This window comes from Triticum dicoccoides, chromosome 6B, assembly GCF_002162155.2.
Source record: "Triticum dicoccoides isolate Atlit2015 ecotype Zavitan chromosome 6B, WEW_v2.0, whole genome shotgun sequence".
NCBI classification, from domain to species: Eukaryota; Viridiplantae; Streptophyta; class Magnoliopsida; order Poales; family Poaceae; genus Triticum; species Triticum dicoccoides.
In genome coordinates, this window is record NC_041391.1 from 544,992,741 (window position 1) to 545,009,034 (window position 16,294).

The following is a 16,294-nucleotide window of genomic DNA, read 5'->3' on the forward strand; positions in this document are numbered from 1 at the left end:
CGCGCTCTCCCCCGACCCGTCGGCCCTCGCCTCCCTCCTCTCCCCTCCCGGCCGTCGTCGGGCCTGCCTCCTCGCCCCTGCACCCTTTGTAAACCCCCCTCTCTCTCTGCTAGGGTTCTTCGGTTAAGTTAATTAGGTTATCTATTTAGTTATGAATTTAGCTAGGTTTCAAAATTAGCTGAATTTATATGCAAATTTGAACTGGACATGTGATATGTGCATATGTCATGTTTTGGACATGTCATGTTTGGAAAATGATCCGAGTGGCCTATGTCACGCCGGAATGTTGATTCATTTCTGTTCCGGTGAATTTTAGGCGCTCGATATGTCCATTTTTTAGCAAAGGTCATGCCGAAATTTCCCGTGAATAAAGGCATGATTTGTGCTACATAGTTGGCATATCGAGTGTTGGCACATAGATTTCTTTTTATGTCATTTCTCATTTATTCATACTTTTAGAAATAAATGAGGACACTTAATCATAGGAAACATGTCAAACAATGAAGAAACTGGGCCTTCTGACCAAGATGCAGACGAGATGGATTATGAGGGTGAACAAGAGTACCGCGACTATTTGATTGCTAAGCAAGGTTTGCAGGTCGGCCTCGATGATGGTACTGACGCCGACATCGACACCGACGGCGCCGGCACCGATGGCGGCACCGAGACCGGTGGGGAAGGTACCGGCGGGGAAGGTACCGGCGGGGAAGGTACCGGCCCCGATGCCGCTACCGAAAAGAGGAAGCATAAGAAGCAGAGGATATGAAAACCTAACAAACTAGGGATTGGACGACTTGTGATCACAAAGATGGCACCTGGCAAGTTTGAGCCGTTAGAGCCGGAAGAACCTCGCAAGTGCTATGGGAACCAAGTAGGATGCATCCTACGGGAATGCGCGAGCATCAACGACGATGACTTAAGGAGTAAAGAACATTTGACGCAGTTGCTCCTAACGAAGTTGCACAAGAGATTCAAGTTCCCCGACCGGGATGATAACATAGAACAACCGTGGGATGATCCGAAGATGAAAAAGATTAACAATCACGCCATGGGCATGTTCAGCAATGATTTGGCCTCCTGGAAAGGGAGGGTGAAACGAGCTATTGAGGCTGATGAACCCCTGTCCAAGATTCTGGAGGAAAATCCGACACTTACGGAAGAGGAGTTCGAAAAGTTCAAGGACACTTGTGCTACCGAGGCAGCCAAGGCTAAGGCTACGAAATTCAAAAGCCTTCAGCAAAGGAACACGGGGAAGCATCGCCTCGGAAGCCATGGCTACCTCGGTAAAAGGCCCATATGGGATAAGGAGGACGCGGAACGTGAAGCCGCGGGTCTCCCAGACCCCTTCACGAAGTTCACCAACCCCTTGGAGCATGACTTCATCAGGGCCCGCTACAAGTGGGACAAGGAGAAAAAGGTTTTTTACACGGACAAGATCACGAGGAAATTGATTAGACTACTGGAGAAGCTACACTGGCTTGCAGCTGAAAGCCCTACTTTTCCGATGAGGCCCAAGTGGGACACCCCTCTCAACCGGGCCTTGAACGAACTTAAGGGACTCTCTTTGGACCAGCGGCCGCAATATGGTCATGTGCATGGCGCTGGAGACGGTCCCACGTGGAAGGTGTTTTACAACGACGGCCCGGAGGCCAAGAAGCAGAAAAAGAAGTTTAGTCAGGCGGACATCGACGCGAAGGTGAAGCTTGGGGTCGAGAAAAAAGCAGCTGAGGACGTGAAAAAAGCAGCCGAGGACAAATATGAGTTGCTACAGCAGGCAGTCAGTGCAGCTCTAACTGCCTGCATAAATGATTTCGCTACTAACTTGGTTCCAGTTATCATCAACTGGGTGAAGGAAAATCCAGACAAGATGGTACATGATTTCCCGATGCCCAGTTTCGTCGCGAGCAACTCCATGAACAACAACACCATCGCACCATCACTTTCTCAAGCAACCGGGCCTCCTCTCGCAGCCGCTCCCGCTCATAGCAGCCCGTCCTCAGTCTCAGGCGTGCTAGGTGGGCCTTCGTCTTTGGCTGAGCTCGATGCCGTCACGGTAATTACATGTTGCACCAACATATATATATATATATATATATATATAGATAATATTCCATTTTTGTTGTCTTTTGGTTGTTTTACGCCACAGACATATGTGTTTGCAGGCGAAAGAAACCTCGTGCACCATACTCGACTTGATCAAAGGCCAGAAGGTGGACGTGGGAAAGGGGATGATAATGGACCCCTCTCAATGCATGTTCCACAACCAGCCGATCCCCGCTGGGCACTTTAGGGTTAGCTTGACCAGTGTGAAATTGGGGCACGAGGATTTGCCTCCTCCAGTACAACATGTGGGAGCGGACGACGAGACCCCGCCGCGGATTGGAAGCTGCAAGAATTGGGTGCTGCTATGGCCGAAGAATCTTATTCGTCTGGAGCCGGCCGAGAGCACACCAATAACTACCACACATCAACAAGCATGTGCGAAGACCACCACCCCACCTACCCAATTACCAGCTCCTGTAGTGCCGGCTGAGAGCGGCGGACGACATGATGAAGGGGGTGCAATAGTACTGGTTGATGTAATTTCTCCTGTAGAACAGAGAATGGATGATGAGATGGAGGTCGACCCTATGGATTACCTCAATACAAACGCGTATGACTGTGACATAGATATGATGAGTCAACCATATGACGAATCATGCTATCAGCTTGCTAATGAGGATATGGATGATATGCCCGGGCAGGGTCGTACCATGGATTGCAAAAAGTCTCTCTTCATGAAATCCTCACAGGACACGCCTGAAGATGCCGCCTCAACACATGCTCAACTAGCCGGGCGCGAGGGTCATACAGTACTTAGCCCGGGAACACTGGGGCAGGGGTTAAGGAAGGGTCTGGAAGGTGTGCCCAAGAAAAAGGAGAGGAAGAGATCGGGGAAGGTAACTGCCTCCAAACAAGCCAGAGCACATAGCAGCCAGACGATGCATTCTGAAGAGCGTGTACCCGTGAAAGGTGCTGTCATGTTCCATCTCACGGGCGAGCCGATGCTACCGCCGAAACCACTGGAGGCACTATTAGGGGATCTCAGGAGACTGCACGACCATGTGCTGTCGACTGAGAAAAGCCTACTAGCCTCAAAGGATCATGATATCCGACATACGCGGCTCGTGTGCCTAAGGGGAAGTGCTACGTCGACACACGGCCCACGGAGGTGTTCTTCCTGCGGTTTGACCATATCTTTGAGATGTTTCTAACAAGGCGGCTTGATTTTACTATCGTCCGCCTTTTTGTGCTACATATGAGCTCCGTCATGAAGAGTGAAGAAGTCTCGCAAATCTGTGTGGTGGATCCGTACTACATGCACGAGTCTTTCTTGAGTCTCGGTGACTTTGAGCGTGAAACTGCTAGGGAGTACCTCCAAAACTTCATGGTACAGAATAAGGACCGGGAAATTGTCCTCGTGCCTTATCATCCAAAGTAAGTCGGTTCCGGACAACCCTTTCGTACATTTCAATCATTCCTTCTCTCTCATATGGGGAATAATTTGAGCTGTCTTTTCCCTGCAGCAACGGGCGCGCCATCCTTATCGTTCTTTACCCGCAAGTCTCCCACGCCGTGTATTTTGACCCTTCCAGAGACTACGAGAAAAAATACTACACCCACATAATTAATATTCTAGATGATGCTCTCCAAGGCTTCAGCTTTAGAGGTGGCCATGTGTAGATCAGGAAACAAAGGAACAGGAAGATGGGTTTCGCGCATAAAACTAACTTCTCCTGCATCCATGTCCCAAAACCAAGCAAGAAGGATGGATTCTACATCGTCCATCTCATGATTCAGTTCAACACGGATCACCAAAAGCTTCGCATTAACAGCAGAAATGATGATCATATCCACAAGTGGCTAGAATCTCATGGAGAAGTGAATTATAAACTTAGAGATGACTTCTTTCGCATCCAAAGCGACATTGCGATGATCATCATGAAAGAAGTCGTCGATGAGAAGGGGGTGTTCCACCACGGCCCTATATCGCGAGCTGACGTCCGAACTCGCATAGGCATGCAACATCTAGACCTCACGCCGTTCAAGAAGCTAGGGTTCATCCTCGATGATATGGAAGGATGGAACTTCTAGTGATTTATGATGCCGATGATGATGATATGTGTCGGTTGAACTTGTATACTTTTTGTAGCGATGAAACTTTGTGATGTCCATGGTCCCTGCCGAACTTGCGTAACGCTACTTTGTTAGTTTGCGTACGATGACCTGCGTACCTCTAGTTAATTAATTTGCATACTGTATGTTGCATCTAGTTGCTAACCCTTTCTTTTTTGGTGTTGCTCTAGTATATTTTGTTGCATATATATGATTGTACATCCTCTTCATGAACATGTATCTCTAACAGGTACCTAGTTTCTTGATGGCGAGATGGAATTGCTATGTCGTGTACAAAGGGAAGGTTCTCGGGATGTACAATGAGTGGCATGAGTGTCAGGCGCAAGTGAATGGGTTCACGGGCGCCAGCCATAAAGGCTTCAAAAGCAGACAAGAAGGAGAAGCTAGTTACTTGAGGTTCACGCTAGCGCGAGAGAGGACTCGTAACCGCCACCTCATGTACTGCATAGTTCCGCTCTCACTCATAGTGATAGCACTTCTTGCGTATACCTTTGTTTAGATGGATGACGTTGTTGTAGTTGCAAGTATTCGAGACTTGCATGTATCACTATTTTCGAGATGATGACGAGATATCACTTTGTGTTGGATGATGATTATGATGAGACTATTTGTATGTACATGCTATGATTACATTTGTGGTTTCGCAAGCATTTGTATGTGTATCATGATGACATTTCTATGTGTTAAAGATTCTTCTACAAAGCCTGTTCAAATACAAAACAAATATGCCAAAAAAAACTACTTAAATTAGCAGTAGCGAGTGTATAAAAGTTAGAAGCAGCGCCGCGATAGCAGTAGCGCGTCCAGGCAAAGCGCGCTAGCGCTACTAGCAGTAGCGATCTTCCTCTAACCGCGCTGCTGCTACACTTGTGTAGCAGTAGCGCCGGTGGGCACGTGCTACTGCTATGTGTTAGCTGTAGCACCTTATTAGTAGCTCCTATACCCGCGCTGCTGCTAGCCTTTTCCCTAGTAGTGTGCTACAAAACTACTTGATAATATTATGGCTAATTATTCTCAATGGCACACCGAAAGATCTTCTAGTAAAAAAGTGCATGCTATAGAAGAAATCAATGTTTTGAGTGGAAAGATGGATGAACTTATGAACATGTTTGCTACTAAAAATACTCCTCTTGATCCCAATGATATGCCTTTGTCTTCTTTGATTGAGAATAATAATGAATCTATGGATGTGAATTTTGTTGGTAGGAATAGTTTTGGAAACAATGCTTATAGAGGATACTTTAATGCTAGACCGTTCCCTAGTAATTCCTCTAATAATTATGGAAATTCCTAAAATAATGCTTATGATAATTTTAATAAGATGCCCTCTAATTTTGAGAATAGTGTGAAAGGATTTATGATTTCTCAAAAGAATTTTAATGCTTTGCTTGAAGAAAAATTGCTCAAAGTTGATGATTTGGCTAGGAACGTTGATAGACTTTCGCTTGATGTTGATTCTCTTAAACTTAGATCTTCTCCTCCCAAGCATGATATCAATGAGTCCCTCAAAGTAATGAGAATTTCCATTAATGAGTGTAAGGAAAGAACCGCTAGATTGCGTGCTAAAAGAGATAGCTTTATAAAAAGCGTGTTCTTCTTGTTTCCGTGAAAATAATGATCAGGATCTTAAAGTTATTGATGCGTCTCCTATTAGATCTATGTTTTGCAATATGAATTTTGATGATTATGGGACTGATGATGAATCAACTTTGCCTAGAAGGCGTCCCAAGAATTCAGAATCTTTAGATCTTGATGCTAAATTTGGTAAGAGTCAGATTGGAGAATCCTCAACTTCTAATAATATTGAACCTTCTATCTCGGATTTCAAGGAATTTGATTATGATAATTGCTCTTTAAAAGGTTGTATTTCCTTGTTGCAATCCGTTGTTGATTTTCCTCATGCTTATAGCCAAAGTAAAGCTTTTACCAAACACATCGTTGATGCCTTGATGCAATCTTATGATGAAAAACTTAATTTGGAAGTTTCTATACCTAGAAAACTTAATGATGAGTGGGAACCTACTATAAAGATTAGAATTAAAGATTATGAGTGCTTTGCTTTGTGTGATTTGGGTGCTAGTGTTTCCACGATTCTGAAAACTTTATGTGATATTCTAGGTTTCCATGATCTTGATGATTGCTCTTTAAATTTGCACCTTGTGCATTCCACCATTAAAAAGCTAATGGGAAGGATCAATGATGGTCTTATTGTTGCAAATAGAAATTTGGTGCCCGTAGATTTTATCGTTCTTGATATAGTTTGCAATATTTCTTGCCCTATTATTCTTGGTAGACCCTTCCTTAGAACGATTGGTGTGATTAATTATATGAAGGAAGGGAATATTAGATTCCAATTTCCCTTAAACAAAGGCATGGAGCACTTTCCAATAAAGAAAGTCAAATTATCTTATGAATCTATTATGCGTGCTACTTATGAATTTAATGCCAAAGATGGCACTCGTTAGATCTATCTTTGCTTTTATGCCTAGCTAGGGGCGTTAAACGATAGCGCTAGTTGGGAGGCAACCCAATTTTCTTTGTGTTTTTTGTTTTTGTTCCTGTCTAGTAATAGTTCTTGCATCTACCTTCTGTTTAGATGTGTTTTTATCTTGTATTTAGTGTTTGTGCCAAGTAGAACCTATAGGATAACCTACGATGATAGTTGATTTGATTCTGTTGAAAAACAGAAACTTTGCGCGCACGATTATAATTTTGTTAAATCACAGGAACGTTCTTTTGCGTTGATTCTTTTTTCTTCTGTTCAATAAACAAATTGTCCAGGATTTCCTATTTTGGTAGGATTTTTAGAGTTCCAGAAGTTTGCGTTAGTTACAGATTGCTACAGACTGTTCTGTTTTTAATAGATTATTTTTTTTGTGTTTTGTTTGCTTATTTCAATGCATCTATGGCTAGTAAATTAGTTTATAAACCATAGGGAAGTTGGAATACAGTAGATTCAACACCAAAATAAATTAAGAATGAGTTCATTACAGTACCTTATGTGGTGGTTTTGTTTCCTTTCACTAACGGAGCTTATAAGATTTCCTATTGAGTTTTGTGTTGTGAAGTTTTCAAGTTTTGGGTAAAGCTTTTATGGACTATGGAATAAAGTTTCTGTTTTTTACAGCAAAATCATAAAGACTTCACCCAAGTCTTCCCAAAGGTTCTACTTGGCACAAACACTAATTTAAAACATAAAACCACCTATAAACAGAGGCTAGATGAATTATTTATTACTAAACATAACCAAAAATCAAGAAACAAAAATAAAATTGGGTTGCCTCCCAACATGCGCTATCGTTTAACGCCCCTAGCTAGGCATAAGATTTCAACGATGCTCATACGAAAGGTAATAATTGAAACACAAAGAGAGCATCATCAAACATGTGACAAACACATCTAAGTCTAACATACTTCCTATGCATAGGCATCTTATAGGCAAACAAATTATCAAGGCAAGCACTAACTAGCATATGCAAGGAAGAAGAAAGAGAGGATAGCAATCTCAACATGAAGAGAGGTAATTCACTAACATGAATATTTCTACAACAATATTTTCCTCTCTCATAGTAATTACATGTAGGATCATAAGAAAATTTAACAATATAGTTATCACATAACATATTCTCAACACGATCCACATGCATGCAAAGTTGACACTCTTCCAAAATAGTGGGATTAACATTATCTAAAGTCATGACCTCTCCAAACCCACTTTTATCAAAAATTTCATAAGATTGAACATTCTCCAAATATGTGGGATCTAAAGTTGACACTCTTCCAAACCCACTTTCAATAATATTGCAAACACTATTATCAATCTCATATTCATCATGGGGCTTAAATAAATTTTCAAGATCAAAAGAAGAATCACCCAAATCATGATCATTGCAACAAATAGTAGTCATAGCAAAACTAGCATCCCCAAGCTTAGGGTTTTGCTTATTATTAGCACAACTGACATCAAGAGAATTTATAATAACATCATTGCAATCATGCTTTTCATGAAAGGAACTATCAAGTATGGGCGCAATAGCAACGATCTCATGTTTAACATAAGGAACTATAGCAAATTCGTCTTCATAAATATTGGCATCATGGACACAAGAATAGCAAGCATCATGTTCATCAAGGGAAATTTCAATCAAATCATCGGAATCATCATTATCTATAGATTCATGCATATCATTATTTTCTTCAGAAGCAACGGTCATTCTTTCAATAAATTCTTTAACATAGACATTATGAGCATAGTTTTCATAGCAATATTTAAGTATGTCAAAATTTTCAGATTTGTAGAGTGTAATATCATACTTTTCAATCAAAGAAGCAACTTCATAAGCACCCTTAAAGGCAACAAATTCTTCAATTTGTTCGATATCATAGTAACTATAAACACCCTTTCCATAAGAAGATAAGATTTCATTTTCATTAAACTCACATAGGTAGGGAAGGTGTTTTTTAGGGTTCTTAGAGCAACAAAGATTCCAAGCATAACACAACAACCGGTTTATTTGATCCCATAAGAGTCTCCCTTTTTTAGACATACGGTGACACATAAAATGAGTATGCTCATCTAAAGATTTCCCATCAACTAGACTAGTTGGGGTTTCAGCATGAGCACATAAGGATTGAAGATGATCCAAGCAGAACCTTTAAGTGGATCCATATCAATAGATTTTTAGCAAGCAAAGATGCAAGAAAATAGAAGGAACGTGGAAACACAAACAAAAAGACATACAGGAAGAAGGCGCAGAAAAGGCAAAGGTGAAGTGGGGGAGAGGAAAACGAGAGGCAAATAGCAAATAATGTAATGCGAGGGATAAGAGTTTGTGATGGGTACTTGGTATGTCTTGACTTGACTTGACTTGGCGTAGATCTCCCCAGCAATGGTGCCAGAAATCCTTCTTGCTACCTCTTGAGCACTGCGTTGGTTTTCCCTTGAAGAGGAAAGGGTGATGCAGCAAAGTAGCATAAGTATTTCCCTCGGTTCTTGAGAACCAAGGTATCAATCCAGTAGGAGACTACACACAAGTCGCCTCGTACCTACACAAACAAATAAGAACCTTGCAACCAACGCGATAAAGGGGTTGTCAATCCCTTCACGGCCACTTGCAAAAGTGAGATCTGATAGAGATAATAAGATAAATATTTTTGGTATTTTTATGATATAGATTGAAAGTAAAGATTGCAAAGTAAAATAGATTGGAAACTTATATGATGGAAAATAGATCTGGGGGCCATAGGTTTCACTAGTGGCTTCTCTCAAGATACCATAAGTATTACGGTGGGCGAACAAATTACTGTCGAGAAATTGATAGAAAAGTGCATAGTTATGAGAATATCTAGGCATGATCATGTATATAGGCATCACGTCCACGACAAGTAGACCAAAACGATTCTGCATCTACTACTATTACTCCACACATCAACCGCTATCCTGCATGCATCTAGAGTATTAAGTTCATAAGAATAGAGTAACGCATTAGGCAAGATGACATGATGTAGAGGGATAAACTCAAGCAATATGATATAAACCCCATATTTTTATCCTCGATGGCAACAATACAATATGTGCCTTGCTGCCCCTACTGTCACTGGGAAAGGACACCGCAAGATTGAACCCAAAGCTAAGCACTTCTCCCATTGCAAGAAAGATCAATCTAGTAGGCCAAACCAAACTGATAATTCAAAGAGACTTGCAAAGATAACAAATCATACATAAAAGATTTCAGAGGAGATTCAAATATTGTTCATAGATAATCTTGATCATAAACCCACAATTCATCGAATCTCGACAAACACACCGCAAAAAGAATTACACCGAATAGATCTCCCAGAAGATCGAGGAGAACTTTGTATTGAGATCCAAAGAGAGAGAAGAAGCCATCTAGCTAATAACTATGGACCCGGAGGTCTGTGGTAAACTACTCACACATCATCGAGGAGGCTATGGTGTTGATGTAGAAGCCCTCCGTGATCGATTCCCCCTCCGGCGGAGTGCCAGAAAATGCCCCAAGATGGGATCTCACGGGTAAAGAAGGTTGCGGCGGTGGAAATAGGGTTTCGTGGTGCTCCTGGATGTTTTTGGGGTATATGGATATATATAGGAGGAAGAAGTAGGTCGGTGGAGCTGCGAGGGGCCCACGAGGGTGGGGGGCGCGCCCAGGGGGGCAGGCGCGCCTCCCTGCCTCGTGGCCTCCTCACTTCTTTCTTGACGTCCACTCCAAGTCGCCTGGATCACGTTTGTTCCAAAAATAACTCTCCCGAAGGTTTCATTCCGTTTGGATTCCTGTTTAATATTCTTTTTTTGTGAAACACTGAAATATGCAAAAAAAATAGCAATTTGCACTGGGCCTTCGGTTAATAGGTTAGTCCCAAAAATAGTATAAAAGTGCTTAGTAAAGCCCATTAAACATCCAAAACCGATAATATAATAGCATGGAACAATCAGAAATTATAGATACGTTAGAGACGTATCACGTCGCCACGCAGGTGCCTGCCTAGCTGGTTGGGCTGGCAGCTGTATGGGAACAGCGGTGGAGTCTTGGCAGACGTGGGCCTGGCTGTGGCCCCGCAGCTGTCCTCGGCAAGGTTCTTGCCGGGACACCGGCAAGGGTCTTGCCGTGGCATCGCGGTCGTCCCTAGCAAGGATCTTGCCGGGGGTCTCGTGGATTTCCTCGGCAAGGATCTTGCCGAGGATTGTCGTCTTCTGGTCCTCATCTGATCTTGTGTGCGTATGATCTTCACAAAGATCTGCATGCCACCATAGAGGTGCTTCCCGAGCCTTGGTTCTAATGTTTGTCGATGTTCTTGGAACTCTTAGGCTCAAGGGTGGCCGTGATGTTGGCGTTGGGCAAGCTGCCCCGGCAAGGCTCTTGCCGGGGATGGGTAGGCCGCCCCAGCAAGCATCTTGCTAGGGAAAAACCCGCTTTGCTGCTCCGTCTTCTGCGCCCCTGGCTAGAGCACTGCTCTGGTATTCTTGTGCTTCTGCTTCGTCCCTTTGCCCCACTAAGTGTGGCTGCAGGCGCGGCTCTGACTACCCGTGCACAAGTAGAGGGGTAAAAAGGAGAGCCCCTACTTTTGTACACCGACAGGAGCCCCCGGGCCTGGGCCACACATAAGCGCAACGCGTTGTTGGGCTGGGCCTAGAATGGTGCGCGGGCATGCGGGGTGGAGTTTTACTGTGGTAATTCCCTCGCCTGTCACGCTTCCCCATGACCCGTGTTGAATGCGTGATGTGGGAGTCGTGCGCAGAATGACCGCAGCATGCTTGTGTCATCCATGGTGAACAGTAAAGAGGCGGCTTGCGTGTTCTCTTGAAACAGCAGAGCCGCCACTCATTTACTCTCTCCGCCTTCGAACCGTCGTTCCATGTTTCCCACTACGCCTGCTCCTTACGCCACGTATGCCGCATGCACGACGCGGGTAGGTGACAGACACATGGAATATGGGAAGGCGCGCAGGGGCCGATACTCACGTGCCTTTAATTGGGCGGGGAGGGCGGTCGATGGCCTCGCTTGCTGCCACTTTAATGAGCCGGATTCGAGCGGGCTCTTCAGGGGCGTAGAGCTAGTCTTTAGGCCTCCCCTTCACAACTATAAAAAGGGAACTCGAGGTAGGAGGAAGAGCATCTCCCTGCATCTCCCCTTTGTCTCCATCCCCACCCACGGTCATGGCGAGAGGGCGTGGCCACGGCCGTTCTTCTGCGGAGGCGACCAAGTCCTCCTCCCACCAGAGAGCTGCGGCGGTCAAGGAAGAGCTAGATGCCCAGGGTGACGACCATGCTTGAGACGGGGCCGCTGGACAGGGCCGCGGTCGGCGAGGCGGTTGAGGCAGAGGTGGGCATGGAAGGGGGATGCCTGCGTCATCTCCGTCTCCGTCGCCATCTCACCCGCCAACTCCTCCTGCTTCTCCGAGTGGCCACATCGGGGACTCGACGCTCGAGTTTATCCTGCAGCTGCATGGGCCGCTGCACCGCCTCCTTCGTCTTCCCCAGGCGTTCGTGAGGGTGCTGGAGATCGACCAGCCACCGCGGCTGAGGATTCACATGCAGGGGTGTTGCCATGGCGACATGTGGGTGAACACAGGGTTCCCGGCCCCTCAAGTGATGCTCCTTCGCCGGGGCTGGAAAACCTTTGCACGCGCCCATTGCTTGATGGATGGGCACGTCCTCTGCTTCAAGCTAGCAGAGAGCAATTTGCTCTCCGTCAAGGTCTTCGGGCGCTCGGGACACAGGCTAGGGTGCTGTGCGGAGAGCTCGACTAATGGCGAAAGCTCCTCTTCAGGTGAGAGTGATGAGGAGGACAGCGACATCGACGACGAGGGTAGCGGGCGGGAGGATGACGGGTCCGCTAGGCATCGGGCACACCGTGTCATGCCCAATATGTGATACTATCCTAAAGAGACTCGAAGGTCCCACCAAGGATAGAACCGCATATTGAAACGCTTTTGCAAGGTGGATATCATTACATCAACATCACATAATAGATGGGAATACATACATAAGGCATCCAATGCCACACGAATCCAACATCATCTTACATAAGAGCACCATCCGACTACGGATGAAACACAAACAGAAAATCAAACGACATCCACCCTGCTAGCCCAGGCTGCCAACCTGGAACCTATCCCGTGATCGAAGAAGAAGCAGAAGAAGAACTCCAAAACAAGCAAACATCGCTCTCGCGTCCTGATCATCGCATAACCTGCACCTGCAACTGTTCTTGTAGTAATCTGTGAGCCACGAGGACTCAGCAATCCCATTACCATGGGTATCAAGACTAGCAAAGCTTAAATGGGTAAGGAAGGGGTAAAGTGGTGAGGTTGCAGCAGCGACTAAGCATGATATGGTGGCTAACATACGCAAATAAGAGCGAGAAGAGGAGCAACGGAACGGTCGTGAAGCTAGCAATGATCAAGAAGTGATCCTGAACTCCTGCTTACGTCAAACATAACCCAAAACCATGTTCACTTCCCAGACTCCGCCGAGAAGAGACCATCACGGCTACACACGCGGTTGATGCGTTTTAATTCGTATCTAGTGTGAAGTTATCTACAACCGGACATTAACAAATTCCCATCTGCCACATAACCGCGGGCACGGCTCTTGAAAGTTTATACCCTGCAGGGGTGTCCCAACTTAGCCCATCACAAGCTCTCATGGTCAACGAAGGATATTCCTTATCCCAGAAAGACCCGATCAGTCTCGGAATCCCGGTTTATAAGACATTTCGACAATGGTAAAACAAGACCAGCAAGACCACCCGATGTGTCGACAATCCCGATAGGAGTCGCACGTATCTCGTTCTCAGGACACACCGGATAAGCGAAGCGTACAGGTACCGACGTAACCCAAGCTGCCAAGGGATGGTCCCGCACGGTGCTCTAGTTTGGACCAACACTTAGAAAAGCATTGGCCCGAGGGCTAAAATAAAGATGACCCTCGGGATGCGCGACTCCCAAGGGAAAAAGGCTAGACGAGGCAAATGGTAAAACCAAGGTTGGGCCTTGCTGGATGAGTTTTATTCAAAGCGAACTGTCAAGGGGTTCCAATAAATCACCCAACCGCGTAAGGGATGCAAAATCCGGGAACATAACACCGGTATGACGAAAACTAGGGTGGCAAGAGTGGAACAAAACACCAGGCATAAGGTCGAGCCTTCCACCCTTTACCAAGTATATAGATGCATTAATTATATAAGAGATATTGTGATATCGCAACATAATCCTGTCCACCATGGAGCAATCTTCAACTTCACCCGCAACTAACAATGCGATAAGAGGGGCGAGCAAAGCGGTAACATAGCCAAACAACGGTCTGCTAGGAAGGGTAAAAAAGGTTAGAGGCTGACATGGTAGTTTGGGAGGCTTGAGGAACAAGTGATAGGAAGCGCAGCATAGCGATAGAACGAAGCAACTAGCATAGCAATGATAGTAATGAGATCCAAGGTGACGATCATCTTGCCTGAAATCCCGCAAGGAAGAAGAACGAGTCCATGAAGAAGATGAAGCCACGAAGACGAACCGAGCATAGACGAACGAATCCTCATGATCGCAACAAAACAAGAACTATCGAGAAGAAGCACACAACATGGTAAACACACCACACATATACATGACATGATGCTCAACCAAGTATGATGTATGACAAAGCTACATGAAGCTACTCATGGCAAGAGATGATGCATACAAGAGCAACACAACAAAGCAAGTTTAAATGAGGCCGGAAACAACATATAACAATTTCGGTAAGTCCTCATATGCAAATTTAGAAATTAGTCCAGAACTGAATAAACCTTAGGTTCAAGTTGTTAAACAGCAAGTTAAGATGCACCAAGATGATCTACACGAGAGTCTATTCAAGTTACATATAAAGTTCATTTAATTCGGAGCTACGGCCTAGAAGACATGAGCAAAACAAGTGAAAGATGGCATTGATGCAAAATGCATACAAACATCGAGAAAACACTCTCAAAGATGGATGCAACATGATAATATGAAACTTCATGCAAAATCAAGCTAGTTTCATATGGAGCACGCTCAAAACGGAGCAACGGTTCAACACATACACTATAAAAGTTTAAAGGACAAGCTATTCAAAACAGCATCTAGGCATCTAGCGAGCATCAAAAAAATATGCTACAGCACATCATCATAAGAACAAGAGGCATGGGCATGAAGTACAGGTAAAACATGACAAAACATGAACACTGAGCTATCTCCATAAATCAATAGATCATGCTCAAAAGGACATGGCAAGATTGCAAATAATAACAGTTTACAGACTTAACAGAAATAACATCAGGTTGCAATGTTTAGAGCTATCAAACAACATGTTACAGGAACTTAACATGGCAAACAAAGGCATGGCAAGAATCAACTAATTGCATATAACAAAAGTCCCTTACTGGCCATGAGCCAAAAGGGCACAGAAAATATGATGGCACCCATGTAAACATAGCAAGTGATATGACATATTCATACATGGCAGGAACAACAATAAGTAGACATGTTGGTGAGCTTGTACCACTCACCACAGAGCAATACATGGCATGGCAAGGTGACCAACAGTAATAAGAAATGTTCAAGAAGCTAAGCATGGCGAGAGAAATTTCATAGGGTGTATGGATCACTAGCAAAGCTCATGGCAAAAACTGAACTTAATGTTAACAGGCTGACAACAACATTATTTAGCAAGTTTGGAGCAAGATAACAGCAAGTTACAGCATGCTATAAATTCAACCAGGGGCATGAATGGATAGAGCATGCCATGTATAACAAAACATCCTTAGTGAACATCTCCAGATTATGCATAAAATGACTTGTAGAAGCAGGTTTATATAGCATCATGATATAGCAGATTCAGACTAGCAAAACAGCAACAACAAGTACCATACTTCACGAGCTCGATGCACTCACTACAAGACTCACAAAAATGCATCGATCGCACCACTCTGAAGATGGCATGACATAGTTCAAAACACATGTAGACATCAAGCTCATAGGATGCACACACAAAATGCAACGAAAAAGACAAATCACTAAGTTATAACAGTTTCAGCAGGTTAACATCATATAGCACTCTTTCAGCGATGATTAGGGCATCAAGATGGACTCAAACAAGCATGGAACAATGGAATGGAATGTAGAGCACATCATGATGAACATTTTGATATATTATGCATGCAAAACGGATCTGCAGATGAGGAGATATGATGTGATGAACATGGCATGAAAAATGTTGCAGAACCGGGGACAGAGGAAAACGGGGTCAACCTCAGATCTGCACGGATTCCGAGGCGAGGCGGATCTTGCCGGAGAACATGCTCGAGAGGAGGGAGATGGACGGGGATGGGCGGGTCCGGGCCGGATCTGGCCGGATCCGGTCGGATCTGACGCGGGGCGGCGCGGAGGAAGGAGGCCGGCGGGGAGGGACGACGAGGGGAGACGGGCGACGGGCGGCGGAGCACGGGGTCACCGGCGACGGGGTCGCTCTGGCCGGCGGCAAGGACGGCGGCGGCCGCGGACGGCGGAGCAGGGCGGCGTGGGAGGCGCAAGGCGGCGGGGCGCAGTTCCTGCGGAAGCGCGGGAGACGCCGGCGACGAGGTGACGA